At 42.9% G+C, this 21098-nt stretch overlaps 1 long non-coding RNA gene across 2 annotated transcripts; it reads right to left on the bottom strand.

Annotated features, from left to right (window-relative positions):
- Nucleotides 1–688: 688 nt before the first annotated feature.
- LOC148016811 (uncharacterized) lies at nt 689–3589 on the bottom strand. Of its 2 annotated transcripts, XR_015687881.1 has the most exons (3): nt 3123–3589; nt 1895–2451; nt 689–1634 (listed from the first exon to the last, which is right to left on the bottom strand). It is a non-coding gene; the product is annotated as an uncharacterized LOC148016811 (long non-coding RNA). The 2 variants fall into 2 exon arrangements; XR_015687882.1 differs by lacking the exon at nt 1895–2451.
- Between the last annotated feature and the right edge of the window lie 17509 nt (nt 3590–21098).

Below are 21098 nucleotides of genomic sequence, written 5' to 3'. Positions count from 1 at the left end.
TCCTCTAAGGGGCCCCATCCATCCTCAGCGGGTTCGAGCCTGAAGTAGCGCTGCGGAGAGGGAGGGTACTGTCTAGGGCGGTAGATAGAAAGGAAGTTGCTATCATCATAGCGATACACATATGGCCACGGTCGAATGCGTGCGCGCTCATCCTCTGAAATGGGATGGTAAGTGCAGTCTCAGGTGACAGCTACGCATGAAGGTTTCCCTTTAAGCAAGGGTGCAAAGTGTGCAATGTATAAATTGATAGGGACACACTCATAGGCCGAATCCTAGAAATCCCAAACTTGAAACGTTATAGCGGTGACGAGGTGATAATGCAGGGCAAGAAAAAGGATATTCTTGGCCGTGGCAAGGTACTCAGAGTCTTTGGAGAAGAGGCCGTGCAGATTCAGCTTGAGGGTGGTGCCCACAAGCTGCAAGTGCCCATCGTAGTGCGCGGTAAGAATAGTGCGTGTCGCCTCCGCACGTCCGGCCCAGAGGCTGCAATAGTCGCAGATTCGGCCTCCAAGTGTGACGTAATCGTGGTGGCTCATCGCGGGAGCAGTGAGATATCTTGCGGGTCCGCCCTCCTAGGTCAGCCGATACTGGTTCTCCGCGCTAATGGACCAGGTCTCAAAGAACTCGGTCCACACGTAGAACTGCAGGAGGTAGGGGAGGTGTGTGAAAACAAACATGAAGTCCTCTAACATCTACTTACACAAGAGGCAAGTAGTTTAGTCACATAGCCAGCACAGTTTTATTCCTTAGAAAAGAAAATAAAAATATGCAACATTCTCTCTTAACAAAAGAACTGGGGAATTGACATTAATTACAATTTCAATTACATGAGTAAATCAAGACTATAGTCTAGGCATACTCCAAATCATCTAAATCTCCCCAATCTATTTGTCCCATTCCATATCATCCCACTCTTGAGGGGGTCCCTGGCCTAGATGGGGTGGGTCAAAGGTAGGGGGATCTGAATCGTCTATAGGGCTCATTAAAGGGGTTGGGTAAGGGGTTTGGGAGGTGTCATAATTTGAAACATAATCTCCCTCATCGTAGCCCGGGGGAAAAAGCCAGCCGCCAACGAGCTCGCGCTCTTCATCGTCAGATGGCCGAAACGAGAGATCCTAGGTGATTGGGACCTGGAAAGGGTTCCATGCTGTTATGGGGGCAAAGTGTTCAATGTACAAATTAAAGGGAGCACACTCATAAAAATGGAAGTCCTTGTAGCTGATATACTCCCACGCTTGCAGCTCGACGGCGTTGACAAGCCTCAGCCGTAGTGCAAGCATGAAAACCTTCTTGGCTCGTGCAAGGAACCGCCGCTCAAAGGAGAAAATGATGTGGAGATTTATCCAAAGTATCGTCCCCACGTGACAAAGGTTCCCTTCTCGGTGAGTGCAGAGAAGCAGACTCATATTGGCCCCAACCCCATGGCGCCAATCCCCCATCCTGGTTGCGAGAGTGTAGCTTGCCCAGTGAGAGGACTGGATGGTCGTCTCATAGGAGGTTTTGTTGCCGTTCGTGACGCGGTACAGTTGGGCTGTGTCAAGGGCGTAGGTTTCCATCAGTAAGGTCCATATGTAGAACCTTATGTGCTTGGGGAGACGGCTAAGGAACTCAACAATGCCCCTCATCCTTGCTTTCTACAAAAAGGACACGGAGCATAAGGTCAATCGCATAACCAATTCACATTAGCGCCAACTCAAAACTAATTTAGACAGTGCTTTAATTTATAAAAAACCCAGTTGCTAAGGTAATCTTACCCCAATTTCTTAACAATTTTTAATTGTGAGCCCTGGTGCAGGGCTAGTGCTCTGGTGCTGCAGATATAGGAGTGACAAGGCAAATATCTTCTCCTTATTTCCACATAATTCAAAAACCATGTTTACATCACTTTATTTACATTATTCTATTTTTGTGAGGAGACTCTGGCTCCCTTCTCTTCTTTCTTCTTGCGAGCGGCCAAGCCACTGCTTCTGAGAGCTTTCGCCCGCACGTTCGCGATTCTGTTGATTGCAACTCTCATCCGAGGCTTCTTAAACTTGGGGATGGTCTCCCGCCTCATTAGGGGCGTCCCCAGAACGACTTCCAAAGCCACCATCTTGGCACTGATCTCACCCGCGATACAAGAGTTGTTTAGGGAGTCTCTCAAGGAGGAAATGAGGTTGAGCGCCTTGCGTATCTAAAGTAGGCGGAGGTTCCTAAACCATACGCCCAAGGAAGCCCCCAAGGATACGGTAACATGGTAGTAGAAGTTCCTTTCTACGGTCAGGTCGGTTTCATCAAAGCCGCTCCAGACGTCAGCTCTGTGGTCTTGCGGGAAGGCTGTGTATGAGGCAATCCTGAAGGTCCGCTCTCCCGCTCCATCAGGGTCCCGGTTCTCACGATGTGCTTGTAGACATATTCTAGAGCCGGGTGGGCTTCTTGAGCCAGCCAATTGCCTGAGATTCTCTTGGCCATCTACAGAAAGAACAAAACCCTTAATCCTGGACTTATACAGTCTAATACTCTAAGGTCTCTAACGTTCTCTATCGTAATTTTAAACTTTACCATGCATGCATGCAGTATGAATGTGCGTCCTATGTCATTCTGTTATACCATTGTGAATGCAATACAATGTTGGCATGTGACCCTTGATCTTGCGTGTGCGGCCAGGAGTACACAGTCAACCTATGGTAGTGTAGGGTCGGGAACCTCACGCTCTAATACCAGGTGAGAGGTCCCCAACTTACAGTCTAGAAGAAACAGCTAGATCCCGTTTCCTTTTTCATTATATAATTAATATTCATTTGTTTTAGTTTTTGGTTGGGGCCTCAGCGCCTGCTAGCACTGGCCATAAAGACCATGCTACCAGCAGACTAGGGGTACCCACTAAGGATGTGAATATAAAAGAGGGGGGGAGAGAGAGAGAGAAGGGGGGAGGGGATGGAGCATGACAATTGAGCTGTGAAGACTAAATACTTTTCATTCAAGTAACAATAGTAACATCAGATACATACAATAAAAAATCCCTTCTGGCATAGGGTGCTAACATCCTAAACATATCGCCGAAAGAAAAGGGTAGCTAACATAAAACTTAATGGAAAACAAGGATCCAACTTCTACTCATGAATTTTGCTCCAATGACTCACCCTACAAGCTCTCCTGCAGTATCAACATAAGAATCGGTATTTTCTTTTCTTGCTTTTGGATCAAGACTGGAGTCTTGCAAGTTGAAGGCCCGGACCACAAATGGCTTGATCGGGCCACCCATCCTCCCGCTCCAACTACAGACAAGGAGGAACCTTCCTTCACCACGACGGGGCACGACGCCATCACTCTTCGTGATAACCACCCACCATCCTCGGGGAGGCCAGAGCCCCAAAGGCCACCCCCTGGGTTATGGGGCAGTGACAGACATAAGCCACTTGGCTTGTTGGGGCACCCGCTCTTCATGGTGCCCTCGATATTGTTAGTCCAAGGGGAGGGAGCGGCACCCGTGCCCCCCTGACCCTAAAAACCAACCGGCATTTGGCCGTCATGAATAGTCCCAAGCTTATCCTCCTGCTCTTGGCTCGCAAGCCCTAGCAGAGGAAATAACATTCTCTTACACAATTCCCAAATTGACAAGGAATTCATTTATACCAACATGACCAATTAAACGGTTTGCATCACAGTAACATTCTCAATCATAGGGGCACTTGCCCTAACAAACAAATCCAAAAACAAACCACTTTTCACAGTCTAACGGTGATTGCATCAACTTTACCTTGGAACAAAATCTTCAAAAATAAAGCTATTCATGCTCATCATCATCATTTATGAGTTCAATTCCATCTCAATTTATCCTTTTGTTTAACATTTTGAAAGGCCAAAACAAACTAGGAAAGAATCCCCAAGACTAGCAAGGACTAGCTCAATTTTTGGTTAAGTGTGGTTTTGCAATTTTTGTGCGACAGGCCCTGTTCAGGGGCTCGTAGTTCAAAAACTATGAGGATGAACTAAAAAGTTTAAGAGCTAGATAATCTCTACAACTTATGCTTTTTGAGCCTTGGCTGAATATTTTTAAAAACACCATTTTAGGAGCTGTCAAAATGAGACATTTCCTGTTTTTCATGAAGAAACGCAGGAATTGTGCGGCAGGCCCTAAAGAGGGGTCTGTTTCTCCAAATTTTTGTATACAAGTTGTGATTTTTGCAAACACAACATTTGTAGAGCTATAGATTCTCTAAAACTTTGTAGTTGAGCAAAATTCCTAATTCTAATGATTTCTATGTAAAAAACTGACTACAAAATCGGAAAAATTCAAACTTACAGAAAATTAAAAACTTCAAAATTTTTATAATCCTTTTAGGGGTGGATTAGGATTAATAAGTGGGTTCTTTCCAATATTCTTTGATTAATTTTAAAGGAGTACTAATGGGTTTAAAGGGACAAGTCTTCCCAATTTTTGTGTAGTCTCTGGTAGGATCTGTGGGTTCAAATCTTTGCCCTACAATTTCCTAATTGATGCTGAAGGTCTTGTGGCCTTTCTGGGTCATCTCACTTCTTGATTTGATGAGGAGAACCCATGAGGGTTCAAGCCAAATTGACAGAAAAACAAGGAGCTCTGTGAGTACCTAGACTAGTAGAAACAAGCCTTCAAAAATGGGGGATTTTGAACAGGCAAGGGGAAGGACACTTACCTTGTTGACTTGCTATGAAAAGGGGGTGCAGAGGAGGCCTTATGGGCTGAGGCTCAACCTTGGATTAGCCTCCTGAATCCTTTCTTTATAGTGGCCTGTTTCAAGAAGGGCAGCAGTAGCAGCAATGCTCCTCTTCTGTGACAGCTTCCTTTGGCTCTCTTGATGCTCGAGGGGCTTGAGGGGGGGGGATGTGTAGAGGTTTATAGTGCCTTCTAGTGTTATTATTAATTACTCCTAATCAATATTATGATAGGCTTTGGTCAAGGGATTCTGAGGCTCACAGGACAAGGTGTCTGTACTTCTCTGAGGCTCTGTAGAAGGGGGCAACAGGAGGAGGCAAGGATGGGGTTTGGAGATGGATATGTGCAGAGGTTCAAGAACTCCTCTTGCTGATCTTATCAAGCTTGAAAGGGGTGGGCAAGGTTGAAGAGGATGATGACTAATTCTCCTACTCTAGCACACAAGAATTGCCCTTGATTTTTGCCTAAGGCAATTGACCTAAATGGGGGAAGTCTCGGAGTATGAGATGATGGGGGAGAGGAGCTAAGGAGATGCGCACAAATGAGGGTCCTTCACCATGTGGTTTGCATGCCCTTGAGGTCTCTTAAGTTTACTCAATAGAGAGCTAGAGCTACAGCTCTCTAACTTGGTCAATTTGGGCCATTTGGCACACATGCCTCTCACAAGAGGGGGAGAAGAGTGAGAGAGGGCCCATCTCGTGGGCAAGAGAAGAAAAAACACGACTATGAGCTAAGGTTTAAACCATTCAAGATGTAATCTTCACTTGAGTTGAGTGGGAGGTCCAAGTGAAGCTCAGTTAAGGCTAGACAAGGACCATGCAAACACAATTTAGCTGAAAATAGACTCCAGACATAACCAAGTGCATTTAATGCTCACTAGAGATGAGCTAAGTGAGCTACTTCACTATAGAGTGTGACCTTTGGGTCTAAAAATCTCTCAAACCGTGAAGAACTGGTTTTTGATCCAGGTATCAACCCGGATCAGTTCACTGAGCCGCTTCTTATGGCGTCTATATCTAGGGGTGTCTAAATATAGCAGTTCCACCTACTTTTGGTATGTAGACTTGCATGTCGCATGCATGTGTAAGCATGAAAATGCATATGTTTGCATGTTGGTACCAAGGGGTTTGTTGCACCATTCCCCAGCCTTGGATGGCTACTAGGTTAGTCCGTTATTCGAGAAATGGTCCCGGAAGCTACTAAACTATGCCTTTCTGGGCAATTTAGGTCAATGTACCTACATTAGAGCTTATGATTAAGGTCTAATTGGCATGAGGTGAAGGATTTAACTTAAAATAGTTCTTTTCTTTGTAGAACACTCCTTAAACAAGAGTACAGAGAGAGTCAAAATTTGGGCAAGTGGCTTTTGCATTAAAAATGAGCTAATTTTCCCATTAAGATACACAGGCTTTTCTGGGGATCTTACATTTTGCAAGTTTCTTTCAATCTTTTGACACAGCTTTAGACAATCTCATTTTCTAGCTGCTTGAAGCTATATGTTTTACCTACAACAATGTGCTTGATGCCCATTTTTGAGAAGGAGGAGTATAGGAAAGGATTCTTCTAGCACAAGATCAAATGTCTAGAGCCACATCAAGGCTTAGCCCTTGAGCATTAATCCAAAACCTTCTACCTAAGTGTGAGTATCCTTTACTTGCTCCATGTGAACAACTTGTTTGTAGGCAACTACATGGTTGTGTGGATTGTCAAACCTATCATACTTTTATACAATCTTTTATAAAGCAAAAGTCCTCACTCTTCTAGAATATTCATCATTATGTTGTTTGGTAGGTTTAGGCTTGATAAATTTAGTGAAAGGTGGGGTTTCTTATCTTGTTGGTCTTAGCCGTCCTTGCCTACCTACAATAAAATTGGTCCCTGGAAGAGACAGTCGGCTCTTCACGCGTAGCATGAGTAGCACAATCCTTCTTGACCAATAGGGATTTGCATCCCTTGTCAATCCAAGGATACAACTTGTACAATTAGTGCTAGAGCTATCCAATGGGTTGGAGAATGCATATGCAAGCGTCTACCACTTGACCTATTCTCACTCAATCACACAACACAAGCTAAACCACACATTCACTCCATTCAACAAAAGCAAGCAAGCTCACTCATCTCTCTCAATCCCTTGGACACATACACACACTTCAAAGCAAGACGGAAGCTTCACACACACCTCACAAGCTATGGGCAACACCTACGCAAGCGCAAGCATAGAGAGAGCTTGGCTACGCATGGTCATGCATGCATAAGAGAGTAGGGAGAGACTTGCTTAATCACCACAAGCTTTTAGAAGATGATACAAAGAGAATAGAGGAGAGAAACATATGCTTCATTGATAGAATGGAAGAGCTATGTGCTCATACATAGAGTAGTAGAGGTGCGTTTGGTGGAGATGATGATGACAAGAGCCATAGCCAAAAGCTTGTAAGCTTGAGGAGCTCTTCTCTTGCTCGATCTCTAGAGTGGAGAGTGAAGAATGATGTGCCAAAAATCAGCCCAAGAGCCTTTTTGCTCACTTTTTTGGCCTTGTCTACATTTTGGGCGGCCAAAACTAATGAAGCTCTTAGCAGAAATTGATCTAGGCTAAATATGACCTAGCTAGAGTGCTTAGAAAATTCATAATATAGGCTCATTTGCTCTAGTGGGTTGAGGCCATTAATCTAGACCTCTTACATTGCTTGGATCCAATGATTACAAAGGTGTGTACAAAATAAAGTCCGACTAGCTAGAAAACAGCACATTTTTGCGGGAATCTGCGGTGAACCCACAGCTAGTCTTTAGGCCTTCATCTGTGATCTGTATCATCTTTGTTTTGTCTCCAAACATCGTCTACTACATAACCTCTTCACTGTATCATCTCCATGCTTCGTTCAGCTTCGTTTGGCATTTTTAGCCCAAACTACCTTTTTTCAGTAGTTTTGTTGGTGATGTCTGTTCTTGGCGAAACATCCCCCCTTGCCTAGTTCTGAGCGTCCTCATGAAGGTGTTCGTCAAAGTGGTGGTATGGAAGCTTGAACTGCAAGATGTAGCGTTGTTCATGTCGAGGGTCATAGAAACATAGTTCTCTTGGTTATTTGGGTGGTCGGAGGAGTATGTACAGTGGTTGACAAAAGAAAATTGGTGCTGGACACCTGATGAGTTGAGAGGAAAAAAACCCCTTGGGAGAAAAAGTGCTCTCAACTTTGAGGATTTTATTGCTCATATATATATATATACCAGATTTGGCATGAAGTTTGTTTGTGCATCTATGCATGGGCAGTCAAATCAAAAGTGTGCCTAATGCTTGCATTCATGTGTTGTGAATGCCCTATATGCCTACAAAAGATAATGCATGGGTAACAGTATGCTGTGCAAGTAGGAGTAATGAATGGGTGCTTTCAAAGATATGGTAGCTAGTTGAGCATTTGCAATTGCTCAAGAAGCTTGCAATGCTCTAAAAGGGTTTTTGTTGATGAGGTATAGACTCCATATGTATGTACCTGCAAATCAAACAAGACAAGCACATAAGAGAAAAAATACTCTCCCCCCCGCCTGGTCAAAGACATAGGTTGAAAGACGTTTGTCGATTCGATGCATTGTGCATTGGTTTCTATAAAAGAGTGTCTCATGCAAGGTCTAGATTGACCCTATATATGCGTTGATGGTCAATGCATGGTTGGCATATGCTGTGTGAGAAACCTTGGGTACTCAAGTCTATAATTTCCTACTTCATTGAGTGGCCTCTGCTGTAGAAGCTACGTTTGCTTTCTCCTTACATATGTTGCTGGGGATCCTCTTAGCATTGCCAAAGATATCCTGAGTCCAGGCATATACAAGTGGGTATGTGATGGGAAATAAGCTTACATAGGCTTGTAATACATTAGTAAGTTCCAGGGATATTGTACCCATGTGTTGTGCAATGCCACATTGATGGTGCAGTGCAGATGTGATTGAGTGCAATTATGCTACACTAATAGGGGATTGGGATTAAGCACACTTTGATTTGAAGTGCTTAGATGACATAGATGGGTGGTTTGAGTGTAGGTGTGGTTAGGAGTTAAAGAGCAGCGTCTTGCGGGAGTTGGTGAAGAATCACCCGTTGAAGGAGATGAGCTCGCTCTTTGATGGTTGGACTCCGTTTGAGGGGTTGTTTTGGAAGCCACACTTGCTTGACAAGTCGATATTTTGACAATGGGGTGGCTTCTAAAGAGAGTGGTTGGCAAGAAGAGATGGGAGTCGCCGGAGAAGACTTTGCAGAGGCTATAGGAGTTGGCTTGGTCTTTGGGAGCCATAAAGATGATTGGCCTGCATAGTAGCCTTGCGCCTTCAAAATGGATTTGGGAATCCATTTGTATTGGATGTTCATTGAGCATTGAGATATATATGTCTGTGCTGGAGACTTCTTTCTTGGAGATTGGCGTTTGTTGGAAGTCTCTGGAGAAGTTTGCTTTGGTCGCCAGTGAAGAATGGGATGGCTTGTTGAGGAGTGTAGTACAGAGCTTTTCTGCTTCTTAGACTATCTTTGTGATCTGGGCTCTGTAGGTGTAGTTATAAGGGACTGATGGCTGTTGCTTTTTGGTTGGGGTTGGTTGTGGTTTGTGGCCAGAGATTTGTTTTGAGGAGGGCGGACTTGTTGTGTAGAACCAAATATATTAGATCCTTTAGGGACCCATTTTGATGTGGCCTTTGTCTTGGTAGACTTTGTTTTTGTGGTTGTTGGAGCAGACTGCTTAGCTGGGAAAGAGTTTAGTAAGTGGGTTGGAAGGCCGTGGTAAGCCACCTTTGGTGCCCAGCATTGGAGCTCAGATGATTCCCCCCTGTCATAGCCTTGGTCGTGGAGTGAAGACAGTTTGGCCTTCCACCCGTGTGTTGGGTTGTCCGCATCTTGTATTCATCGAAAAGATTTGGCAACGGTTGAAGAAGTGGATTCCAAAGTAGATGCCTTGTTGGAGTCAGACTTCCTAGATGGTAATGGTGGTGGAGCTTCAAGCTTAGAATTTTTGCCTGTAAAGTTGACAGAGTTTACCTGCAAGTGGTACTTGTGGTTGATCGAGTCGATATTGCAGCTTGTTGCACCAATCCACTATTGACCTAGCACTACACTCATAGAAGCTTGATCTTTATTAGCAACATAAAAGTGTATATGCATTGACTGATCTTGGATCTTGGTTTTGACACAAAGCTTTCCTAAACTTGAAGTATGTGTTCCTGAAAAACTTTTGAATGTGAGCTTTGAGTCACTTAGTTGTGGTTTGCCCAAGGATACCCATGTTTCATAGGATAGAACATTGCAATCTGCCCCAGTATCAATCAGTGCAGTTGTATTTGTTTCTTGTGTTGTTGAGACTAATTGAAGATGAATGGTAAATGGGTCAAACAAGTGTCATCCAATTCATCCTCATTGGATACGGATATAGCCAAGATTCTAGCTTGGTTTCTAGCTTTGATCTGTTGTTGATGTTCTTTAGCCTCCTTTTGAGCTTGTTCTTTGAGCTTGATTTGCCCTTGTTTGTATGTTTTTGCCTAATGAAGTTGTTTGAACATCTCTTTGGTTAAGGGAAGCTCATATTTCTTCAACCGGCTCTCATTTATGAAGTTAGGCATTTGAATACTATCTAGCGTTTCAAGTCTAATGACTACACTCGCGGAAAGTTCACTCACAACAAATGGTCCTAACCCATGCTTCTTCAATTTGTGTTTGTGTTTTTTGAGTGTGTAAAGAAGCACTAGGTCTCCCTACTCAAACCGCTCCGTTTTGATGTTTCTATCGTGCCAATGTTTGCGATGACGCTTTTCAAAATACATCCTTTCTAAAGTTATCAATCTAGTTTCATCTAGCTTTTCCAGCTCCTCTACCCTTTCCAATAATTCATGGCCTGTCCATTCAAGGTTTGTAACAACTCTTAGTGTAGGGACTAAGAAGTTGATAGTAGGCAGTAGGCATTGAGACCATAAACTAGCTGGAAAGGAGTAGTACCTACATCCATCTTGTACGCTAATTGACAAGCCCATAAAACTGATGGAAGCTTTTGTTCCCAGTCCATTCTACTCTTAGATACGATCTTGGTCAATGCAGTGCAAAAGGTATTGTTTGTACTCTCGGCTTGACCGTTGGCTTGTGGGTGGTAAGTAGCAGATCGAGCATGAATTCAGCTAGCAAGAACTCAATGACTTCATTGATGAAGTGGACACCTTGGTCACTTACTATCTCAATTGGTAATCTGTATCTGGTAAAGACATGCTTGTACAAGAACTTAGCCGCGGTCCTAGCATCGTTCTTGACTATAGCTTTTGCTTTGACCCACTTTGTCAAGTAGTTGGTAGCAACAATGATGTATTCGGCGTGCGTATGTCGTGTAGGTGGTTTGATTAGACTGACAAAGTCTAATCCCCATTTGGAAAAAGCTCTAGTTGCTAGGATTAGTTGTAATGGCATTTCTTCACTACCAACTGGTGGTTCGGTTCTTTGGCACTGCTCACAACATTTAACATATTCAACAGTGTCTTTTTGGAGCGTTGACCACCATAGCCCTGTCCAAAGAATGTTTCTTACTGTGTTAGGACCCAAAAAATGTCCTCCTGCAATGCCTGCGTGCGCATGATAGAGAATCTCTAGATATTGGCTCTCTGGAACACACAGTCTTAGATTCCCATCTTTGCATCTATGATACAGCTGGTTTTCAATTGAAGTGTAAGTCGCAGCTTCAGTCTCAATGAGACATCTTCTATGCATAGGCTTTGATTGATCCTTATGGCCTGTTTGAAGATAATGTTCAATGTATGTAGACCATTTAGGTGTAAGAGTTATGGAGTACAAGGTGGCATATTGAGTTGGTGACACGGATTGACATTTTGGACATCTCTGTACAAAACGCATCACATCTTCATTATGCATGGCACCAGAATCCATTCAAAAGGATTCTTTGTACTGTCTGGACATCTGAAGCATGAATGTTTCCAATGCTTACATGAGCTTTGTACATAGCTTTGCCATAATCTTCAGGACCGAGACATAGTCTCATGACTTGGGCTAACCCTATTTTGTAAAGGCGACCTGAGAGTAGAACAAAGCATTCTACCTCTTTTAGCAGCATTAAGGTCATGCCTTTTGCATCAATTGGATGCGGAACATTGATAGCTAAAACTTCCAGAATGTGCGCAGCCCATCGAGGAGCAGTTTCAACCATAAACAGTGTTGCATCAGAAAGGTCATCATTAACCCCTGTTGGAGCTTCTCCAGTTGTGATTCTAGACAAGTGGTCGGCTCTCTAATGAAATTGGCCTGGCTTGATTGAAACGGTAAAATCAAACTTGAAGAGAATAACAAACCATCAAACTATTCTCCCCGTAGCACATGGCTTGTTAACTAGATAGAGAAGGGCATGATGGTCGACAAAGAAGATAAACTTCTTTGCAAGCAAATAGTGTCTAAACTTCTTAACTGTATAGACCATGGATAAACTTTCTCGTTCTGTTGTTGTGTAGTTCTTTTCAGCACTATTGAGTTGACGGCTTGAATAGGACACAGGAAAGTCCATATTATTCTCGTGAGGTTGTGTGAGTATGCATCCTATGGCAAAAGCTGAAGCATCAATGTGAACATGGAAAATTTTGTTCCAATCAGGTGTTTTTAGAATAGGAGCTGAGATTAAGGCTTGTTTAAGCTTTCAGAAAGCTTCTTCACTTTCATCAGTCCATTTGAAGACAATAAGGAGTGCATATAAAGGTCATGCAACATCGGCATACATGTAGATGAATCTATGATAGTACCCACAATGTCCCATAAAGATTTATACTCGTTTTGCATGAACTGGTTGTGGCAGTTCCACAATCACCTTAATCTTATCCTCGTCTGTGGATATTCCATTTGCAGGTACAATATGCCCGAGGATTTTCCCTTGACAGACCATAAATTTGCATTTATCTAGGTTCAAGAAAATGCGATACACTCTGCACTTTTCAAATACCAAGCAAAGATGCTCAATATGGTTGGCTCAACTCAATGAATGAATACATAAGTCATCCATGAAGATTTCAAGGAATACCCAAAGATACTCTTTGAAAGCATGTGTCATTAATCTATGAAAAGTTGCAAGTGCATTTGTTAAGCCAAAAGGCATTACACGATATGCATAGATGCCCCATTCGATAGAAAAAGGCCTTTTGTGTTGGTCTTCTTCTTTAATGGAAACTCAGTTGTAGCCAGAGAATCCATCAAGGAAGCTATTTGCTTGTTTGCCATCTACCCTTTCTAAAACACGATCAGTGTTATAGGCAAAGGGTAGGGGTCACGCACGATGGTTGCATTTACCTTCTTCAAGTTCACACACACTCGAAGTTTGCCATTTTTCTTGGAAACAACTATAATGCGGGATACCCATTCAATATGCTCAATCTCATAGATAAATTCAGCTTCAAGAAGCTTATTTATCTCTTCTTTAATTTTCTTGGCAAAATTGTCACTATATGTGTACGGACATTGTTTGCAAGGTTTTGCATCGTCTCTCATCAGAATAGTGTGCTGACAGATGTCAAGATCCACTCCTTTGAGGTCCTTGTAAGTCCAGGCAAAAACATCTTGGTACTCCTTGAGCGTATTAATCAACAGCTCTTCTTCCTCTTGGGCTAAATCTGTGGCTATCCACATGAGTCTAGACTCTTTGTTTAGCTTAGCTAAGTTGACATGTTTGGCATCTTCAGGTCCATCATAAGAAACTTCTGGAGTTTTTTGCTTTATGCGCACTGGTTTCTGAAGGATCACTTTTTTATCCTCGATGGTGAATTTCTTCAGACCATTGGGCATGTCCATTAGGCTCTCTTCCTGGTCAGAGTTATCACTTGCTATAGACTAAGCAATCTTCAACGTTTGTTTGCGCTCTTCTAATAAGGCTTTGCATTCAACCTTAGTCATTGCACTTGAGATAGAAGTTGTCTTTGAATGTTTTGACTTTGGTTTCCTACAACTTCGTTGTTTCTTTTTAGGGTTTTTGTTTGGTTTCCCCATCATTTGCTGCACTACTTGTAAGCCATATTTCCATTTAACCTCATCTTTCACATAGTCCTTGCCTTCAACGTAGTACAAGTACTCGTTTTTTTCTTGAAAAGCCAAGTGGCGGCACATAATGTGCGGCATCAATGTCTTCTAGCTCTTTCTGCTCTTTGGCTTTTCTCTCACGAATCTTTTGTTTGCAAAACTTCCTGTGACTCTTACAGAACTTTTGTTCTAGTTTGTCACTGAGAATCTCCACAGAGATCTCTTCTTGACCTTTGAGAAGTATGCAGACTTTCTCTAGCTCAGACTCTGGAATGACAAAGTCATCCTCTGAATTGAAAGACATGTCTCCCCATTTCTCATCATCTGCGCTCTTGGCTAGAGGTAAGTCTTCAATAGAGACCTCTTCTTTTGGGTGGAATCTCTCTCTGGCTCTAGGTTGCTCATCAACCCTATCATCGTTCAATGTAGCTACCATACAGATGGTAATGATGTCCATGCCATGCTCGTCATGGAACTTTGTACCATGATTGACTGTGCATATGTCTATGGCTGCTAGACAGAGTGCCCATTCAATAGGTTCCATTTGCTCCTCTGGGAAAGGCATGCAAGAATACATCTATTCCTCAGTTTTCTTAACCCATTCAGATCCATCTATGACTATACTAGCTTTAGATGCACCGCATATCCAAAGATTGGCATTAGATTCCTCATCTTCAGACTCAGAATTTTTTGACAATGTAGAGTCAAACTCTTCCATCGGCATATGCGTGACATCTCTATGTGAGTGATTAAGAAGGTTGACACGTGTTATGGCCGTTTCATGCCTAAGGTACAGGTAATTGTAGCCCCAGTCCTGAACCATTCTAAACTGACACATAAACGGTCTTCCCAAAATCACTTCGTAATTGGCATTCTTGCCGAAGTCAACAATGGCAAATGTATGTTCATACTATATACCACAGGACGTTACCGTTACATTTTCAAGCAGGCCAATTGGGTTTTCTAAGATGCCGTTGGCCAATTGCAAATTCATACGAGTTGTCCAAACTGTTGGCTTACCCCATTTTTCCCATACGCTCTTTGTTGCTCTGCTAATTCCGGCACCACTGTCCAGAATAGCAATGGACTCTATTCCTTTGTAGTTCATAGGTAAGATGGTATTACCCTCATCCTTCCCGCGCATTCCACTCACTTTGTTTAGTCCTATGTGAGTTCTTATGGTTTTTGCAGGCTCTTTGTCAATGAAATTTCCTTTGTTTAGCAAGCCTTGCGCGACCATGTCTAAAATTCCCGGTTGTGCTCTCATAAGCTCTCTCAATGTCAATGTGCACGGGATTTTGGTTGTCAGGACTACTTTCAAGCTGTCCGTCTTTGTTTGGCTTTCTGGGTGTTTCACTACTGACGGGATGTACAATGTAGCTGCTCTGTCAATGTATTCACCTAGGTTTGAAGGCTCTGATTCAGGTTGAGATCCCAGAGATAGAGTCTCATCTTTGCTTTGGTTTGGCTTAGAGAATTGCTCCAAATCTTTTGGAAATTTCTTATCCCAGTCAGAAGTTACCATTTCTATCCTTGTTATAGAAGGAGAATCATTAGAATCTGTGCGCTCATCGACAGCTTGTTTATGCACTGCCTCCCACAACTCACTGGCTTGTCGCTAATCCATCTTAGGTATACCTTCCATGCCTATGGGTTGCTGGATATTTTGTTGACGAAGTATATCCTAGATGATGGGTTCTTCTCTAGTAGCATAAGGAATTATCTGCTCAAGAACCGATTGTTCCGTAATACTCTCACCCTTTTCACAAATGGAGGATACTTTCGGAGTCGTTTCCAAATCCGGTCGCATCAACATAGCTCCTTGCCTGATTGGCTTGGGTGGTCCTTCCGACGTGCTTTGTATATCCAGGATTAGCTTAGTGTGCTCGGCTAATCGTCGCTTCTCTTCCCGGGGATTTGGGTGTTCCTGAAGCTTTTTGGGGATCTCAGTCTCAGGCGTTATACGGCTCTTGTAAGCTTCCAAAGTAGCTTGCAATGGCTTGTTTACTTTGTCTACAATGACTGATCCTCTTGAGCTAGGCTTCAAGCTCATGGTCTCATCTGGCATAAGGGTTTCCAGGACGTCGTCAGGGGTTAATTGAGCATCAACTCCATTTGGCATTTGATACTCAATTGCTGCATTTGGCATAGGTAGCTCTTGGATTTCTTCTTGGATTGGCTCTAGAATAGCCACCTTAGGTACTAATGGCTCTTTTGGTTTCCTTGTCACAGGTTTAGCACTTGGTCCTGCCTCACCTTTCTTGGATGGTTCGGTTTTGACCTTAGGTTCCATTTGCTCTTTTCTGGGTTGTTCAAAAGTCAAAGAATCCTTTTGCAATTTTCTACTCCCCCTAGAGTAAACTCTATGTTTCCTCTTTGGTTTTATTGCTCTAGGTGTTTCAGATTTTGAGTTTTCTTGTTTTTGAGTGTCAAGTTGGCTTTGGGCTCAAGTTATGACATTCAGTGATGCTCTCTCTGGTTTTGAAGAACCAGAGTTTTCTAGAGAAGGTATGACGTTTAGATATGTCAAGGTTGTTTTATGTCTTGAGTTTCCAATTTCTTTCAGCCTTTTTGGGCAATCCCTTGGGACATGTTTAAATCCTCAACCATCGCAGAAAGTTTCAAGATGAATCATTCTAGAGCGATTGGATTGACCTTGTTTGTTAAGACAATCTCTCACGTAGTAATTACCACCGCACTCAAAGCATTTCACATTGGATGGTATTGGTATAGACAATCTTCTTTGTTGATAAGCCTATGGTTGAAGATAGGGCTGCTGCTGCATGGGTTGTGGTATTCTTGGGGGTATCGACCCAACTAGCATAAGAGAGTCTGCTGGCTCTAGCAGATATGTGACATATGGTTTGCATGAGCTAACACGCTCTCTCTGACTCATAATACTCAAGAGCAGGCTCTTGGTAGTATGGTTGGACACTCACGGGTTTGATGGCTCCGAATAATCCATATCTACGTATCTTACTGGCACTGTTCCTGAAGTAGGTGGTTGTGTCCCTAAAATAGGCTTAGCCACATCTTATCTAGGATATCCTTGTTGATAACCCTGTTGATAGTTTTGCTGGTAGTTACCCTGGTAACCCCCTTGAGCTCTTGCTACATCTCGCTCTCTTACCCATTGATTGATGTATGTGCAATCCTGTGTAACATGCGTAGTATTCCATTTGCATGCAACGCACCAGCATCGAGTTGGCGGTTGGTTAGGTCCTGGTATATACAATGTACATTTCTCCGTGGGATGGGGTCTTGCACATATTCCACATGCATAAGGCCCTCTTGCAGGCTGCTGTGCTGCATAGCCTTGCGGTCTATATGGCAGCTGGGATCTTTGGACTGGTCCTAGCTTTTGCGGGTATCCTATTGGGTATATTGTCTGCATGATTTGGCTCAGTAGAAGATGCTCCTGAAGTAGAAGCTTTCAACTCCCCCTTGCTGGAATTAAATCTGATCTCAAAATTATCATCGTAGTCCATAGCATCTAAGCAACATTTGTTGAATGTAGTATGCTTTTTAGAGCAGAGTTACGCGTGAAGCATCTTGTCTTTAAGTCCTTCCAAGAAAACTAAGATTAGCCGGGATTGTCTTGGTTTCTCATCCTTCGGGCAGCGTATGTATAGCTGCTTCAGCCTATTGATGCAATCTTTAACAGACTCACCATCTTTCTGTTTGTATGAGTTTATTTTCCCAATCGGGTTGTGCTTAAAACCCATTTTTGAGAAAGCCGCAATAAAATCCTTTTCAAGATTTGATTGGGATTCTATGGTCTCTTGATCTAAAGTTTGGAACCATGACAAGGCTTTACCCTTGAGCGTGAGTCTGAAACCCTCTACTTGCGTATGTAGGTCTCTTACCTGTTTGGCATGCACAGCTTGTTTGTAAGCCACGACGTGGTCATGGGGATCTCCTGACCAATCATACTTTTTGACTAGTTTCTGTAAAGCCAAAGGCCTTACCTTTCTATGCATATCGTCTTTGTGTCTACGTGGTGGTCTTGGCATTACGACTTCCATAGGAGGAGGTAAAACTCTTCGTAAAGGTTCTGTTGGCTGTGGCTGTCTAGCGTAAATGTCCGAACTTGGTCTAAAATAGTGTGTAGGAGGCATAACCCCTGGAACTTCTAGTCTTCTTAGATTTGGGTCTCTTCTGAGGTTTGGTCCTACTCCAGCCCTATTGTCATGTCTTGGAGGCAAACTCCAAGGTGGATTTGGTTGACGGATAGTCATTCTCTCAGATGTATTGGGTCTAGCAATGACAAAAGTTGGGGCTCTTGTCTCTGCACTACAAGCTCTATCTCCAGAGACTACCGTAGATGTAGGCTCAGACCATGTGTAAAGAGGTCTTGCTCTCCATCTGAGATCTAAGATCTCTTGCCATTCTAAGGATCTGAAGTGATTGCCATATGAGTCTAATGTTCTCCTTTTTGATCCTGATTGCTCTATGGTCAATCTATGTTGGTCAAATGTGCTCAGATTTGGGTCTCTAGTGGTCACATAATAGACCTCTATGGCGTCTTTAAAGACATCCTAAATAGGGTCATCTTAAAATACTCTAGACACCACAAAATCTTTCACAGGTTTCCACTCCCACATTTGTAAACTCACATCCTCCCTCTCATTACCTTGCTCATCATTCAGCTCATCTAGATTCAAAGCTGACAAGATTTCTTTAATAGAGAAGGGATTGCATGACATACCTAGACCCGTGCGTTGTCTGAATGTTCCTGCTTCATGTCTTGCATCGTTGGAAGTTCTTGTCCTAGTCGGACGCACATGCGAGGTTTCAGGCGGGTTTGGTCTTGGCATATCCAACTGCGGTGGGCATTCATGTAGTGTCCCAAAGGCATCCATGAGATACAGATCCTTGGTGATTACATATCACGCTCCGTCTTTGCCAATGTGTATGTTCCCTTGGTAGTTAACTTTGGGACACTTTTGGTATGGCATTTCATATTCAGCGGACTTGTACACAATGCGATCCATGGAATCCATGTAAATCCAAAGTTTTCAAACTCAAAATTGAGTTCCATGTTGTATTTGAGTCTAGGGGTGGGTTCTACATGTGTGTCTACTTTTTGTTAACCTACCCCCCTGTTTGCATGAGATGTTTCTATAATTTCATCCATCTCGCTCCCGTCCCGTGACATTGTATCAGATTGAGTCTCAGACAACAAATACTCCCAAATACTCTCTAAGTTACCACTAGAGTGTGTGCCGCTTTCCCTTGTGGTTTCTTGGGATGCAACGTTGGAACCACAAATTCCGAGATGTCTCCCAGACCTTCAGTACATATGCGATCCTATTGTGTTTTCTTTTGTGCTTTTTGTGTTTTCTAATTTGGTTGCGTTTTCTATCTTTTGATTTTTTATGGTTTATCTTGGTTTTTGCCTAATGTTAGTGGCTATGTACACTTTCCCACTTATGGTTATGCTAATTGGTATGCTATGCAAGCTTCGTTATGTAATGCGAGTGCAATGCTACGTTTCTTTCCCGTCCCGTGTCAGCTTTCTTTTGATGTGTAATGCAATGCTTGTGCCCTAACTTCTTGTGGTCTAGTGACCTAAATGCACAAGAGTTTGATGTCCTTGGCTAGGGATTTATTTGGTCAAACTCACCCATGTCTAAGTCCTTTGTTTTGATGAATGAGTGGCCGTTTCTAAAAATTAGAAATTTTGGCAACGTAACGGCGTAAAAGCGTACTTGTACTTAACTTCGCGCAGAAAAAATGCTATAGTCTCCCCTGTACAGGGTTAACTCTAGGTTTCTCTTAGTGTTGCTAAGGTTTTGCAAGCAATTATGCTTCATTCATCCAGTCAAAATTGGGGATGTCAAAACAACGCTCAATTGTCTAAGTGATTGACTCACCCGCGCACATGCAAGTTTTCACACTTTTCGAGCAAGAGGTGACTCCCAAGAGGTCTGACATAAGGTCAAGGACGGTCTCAAGCCTCTAATCGTCAAATGTGTTGACTATACATGATACTTAGCTTGAGGGGAGGGGCACACAAGAGAGATCCGACCCGAGTAAACTCTGGTCAAGGATAGTCTCCTTAGCCCAGAGCTAGTCCAAGTAAGCTCAGTGTGTGTCTAACACTTAGTCAAGAGCTACGCTTAATGACCAAATATATGGGATGCCAACCCCCCAAAGGCCGCAACCAGACTCCAATTGCAATCCACAAAGAAGAATTAGTAAAAAAAGGATATGCACTATGTGCACTTGAGCTTATAGCTTGCTATGTAGCTCTTCGATCGGATGAGATCCACAAAGGTGTTCCGCTATGGAGGTGCAAGGTAGCTCCCAAGAGATCCTAACCCAAGTAAGCTTTGGTCAAAGGATAGTCTAGGGCCTCACTCCTTTTGAGCGGTATCCCAAAGCAAACCGTCCGATTTCAATCCGCAATCCAAGCCGTGGGTCTCTTTCCAATTTAGGGGCAATAAGCAATGAGGTTTTGCAACCTAATGCTTGCTATAGAAGTAGTAGAGTCCCGAAGCTTGTGGATAAACTTAGGATGCAATACTCTCTTCCAAAGGATCAGTAGATGCAAGAGTAAATGGAATCACTAAAGCACTCCACGTTTCATGTAGGCTCAACGCTAAAGTGACTAACAAGCTAATGGAATAGCTTGGTCTCTTTGTAGCAATTGAGATGGGACCAACGTTTGCAAGTATGGTTCCTCTTAAGTGAAGCGGAATGCTATCCAAGTACTAGACACTTCTATAGTAAAGAAGCGCTAATAGCTCAAGAATGCACACACCTCCTTTTCAAGCACCTTGGGCACTTAGTGTATGGAAGACACTAATGCACCACACTTTAGCTCTTTAGAGTGATAGCTTCCTTCTCTTCGTTGCAAAGAGAGGCAATAACACAATCATCACTAGCTCTAGGCACACAAGCAATCTTCAGGCACTATTAGCTTTTTCAAGCACTTAGGATTCTTCTTTATGTCTTTGAACCAATTGATGTGGTTCAAAAGCTATAAGAGCTAATCCTCAATGCTTAAGTAAGCTTCAATGCTTAGGAGTAATGCAAAAGAAAATAACAATATCCAACAATGCACTATGCACAAAACATTATCATGCACAAACACATATTCACTCTTAGTGCAAGCAAGTATGCCTATGCACCTCAAACATCAAAATCCATATAGGAAATCATGCAAACCTTTTCCCAAGATTTTGGTATGTCTTTGCAAGCATGCACCAAAATGTGAAGGCAATAGAAAAAACGCAGAACTAACTAGTGAGCAATTAGATTGCAATAACTCCTAAACTCCTTGGAATCTTCACAAGCTATTTGAAGGGAGCACTAAGGACACCAAGTAAGACAATCTAGGCACCCTGTAGACTCTTTGTGAGGCTTGTTTGCTCTTGGCCTAATGTCACAAATCAATAA

The sequence above is a fragment of the Lygodium microphyllum genome, chromosome 22 (assembly GCF_053477565.2).
Source record: "Lygodium microphyllum isolate KBCC chromosome 22, Lygodium_microphyllum_v1.1.10, whole genome shotgun sequence".
Taxonomy (NCBI): Eukaryota; Viridiplantae; Streptophyta; class Polypodiopsida; order Schizaeales; family Lygodiaceae; genus Lygodium; species Lygodium microphyllum.
Note: the sequence above shows the minus strand (reverse complement) of the source record. Positions and strands in the feature narration are given on the sequence as shown.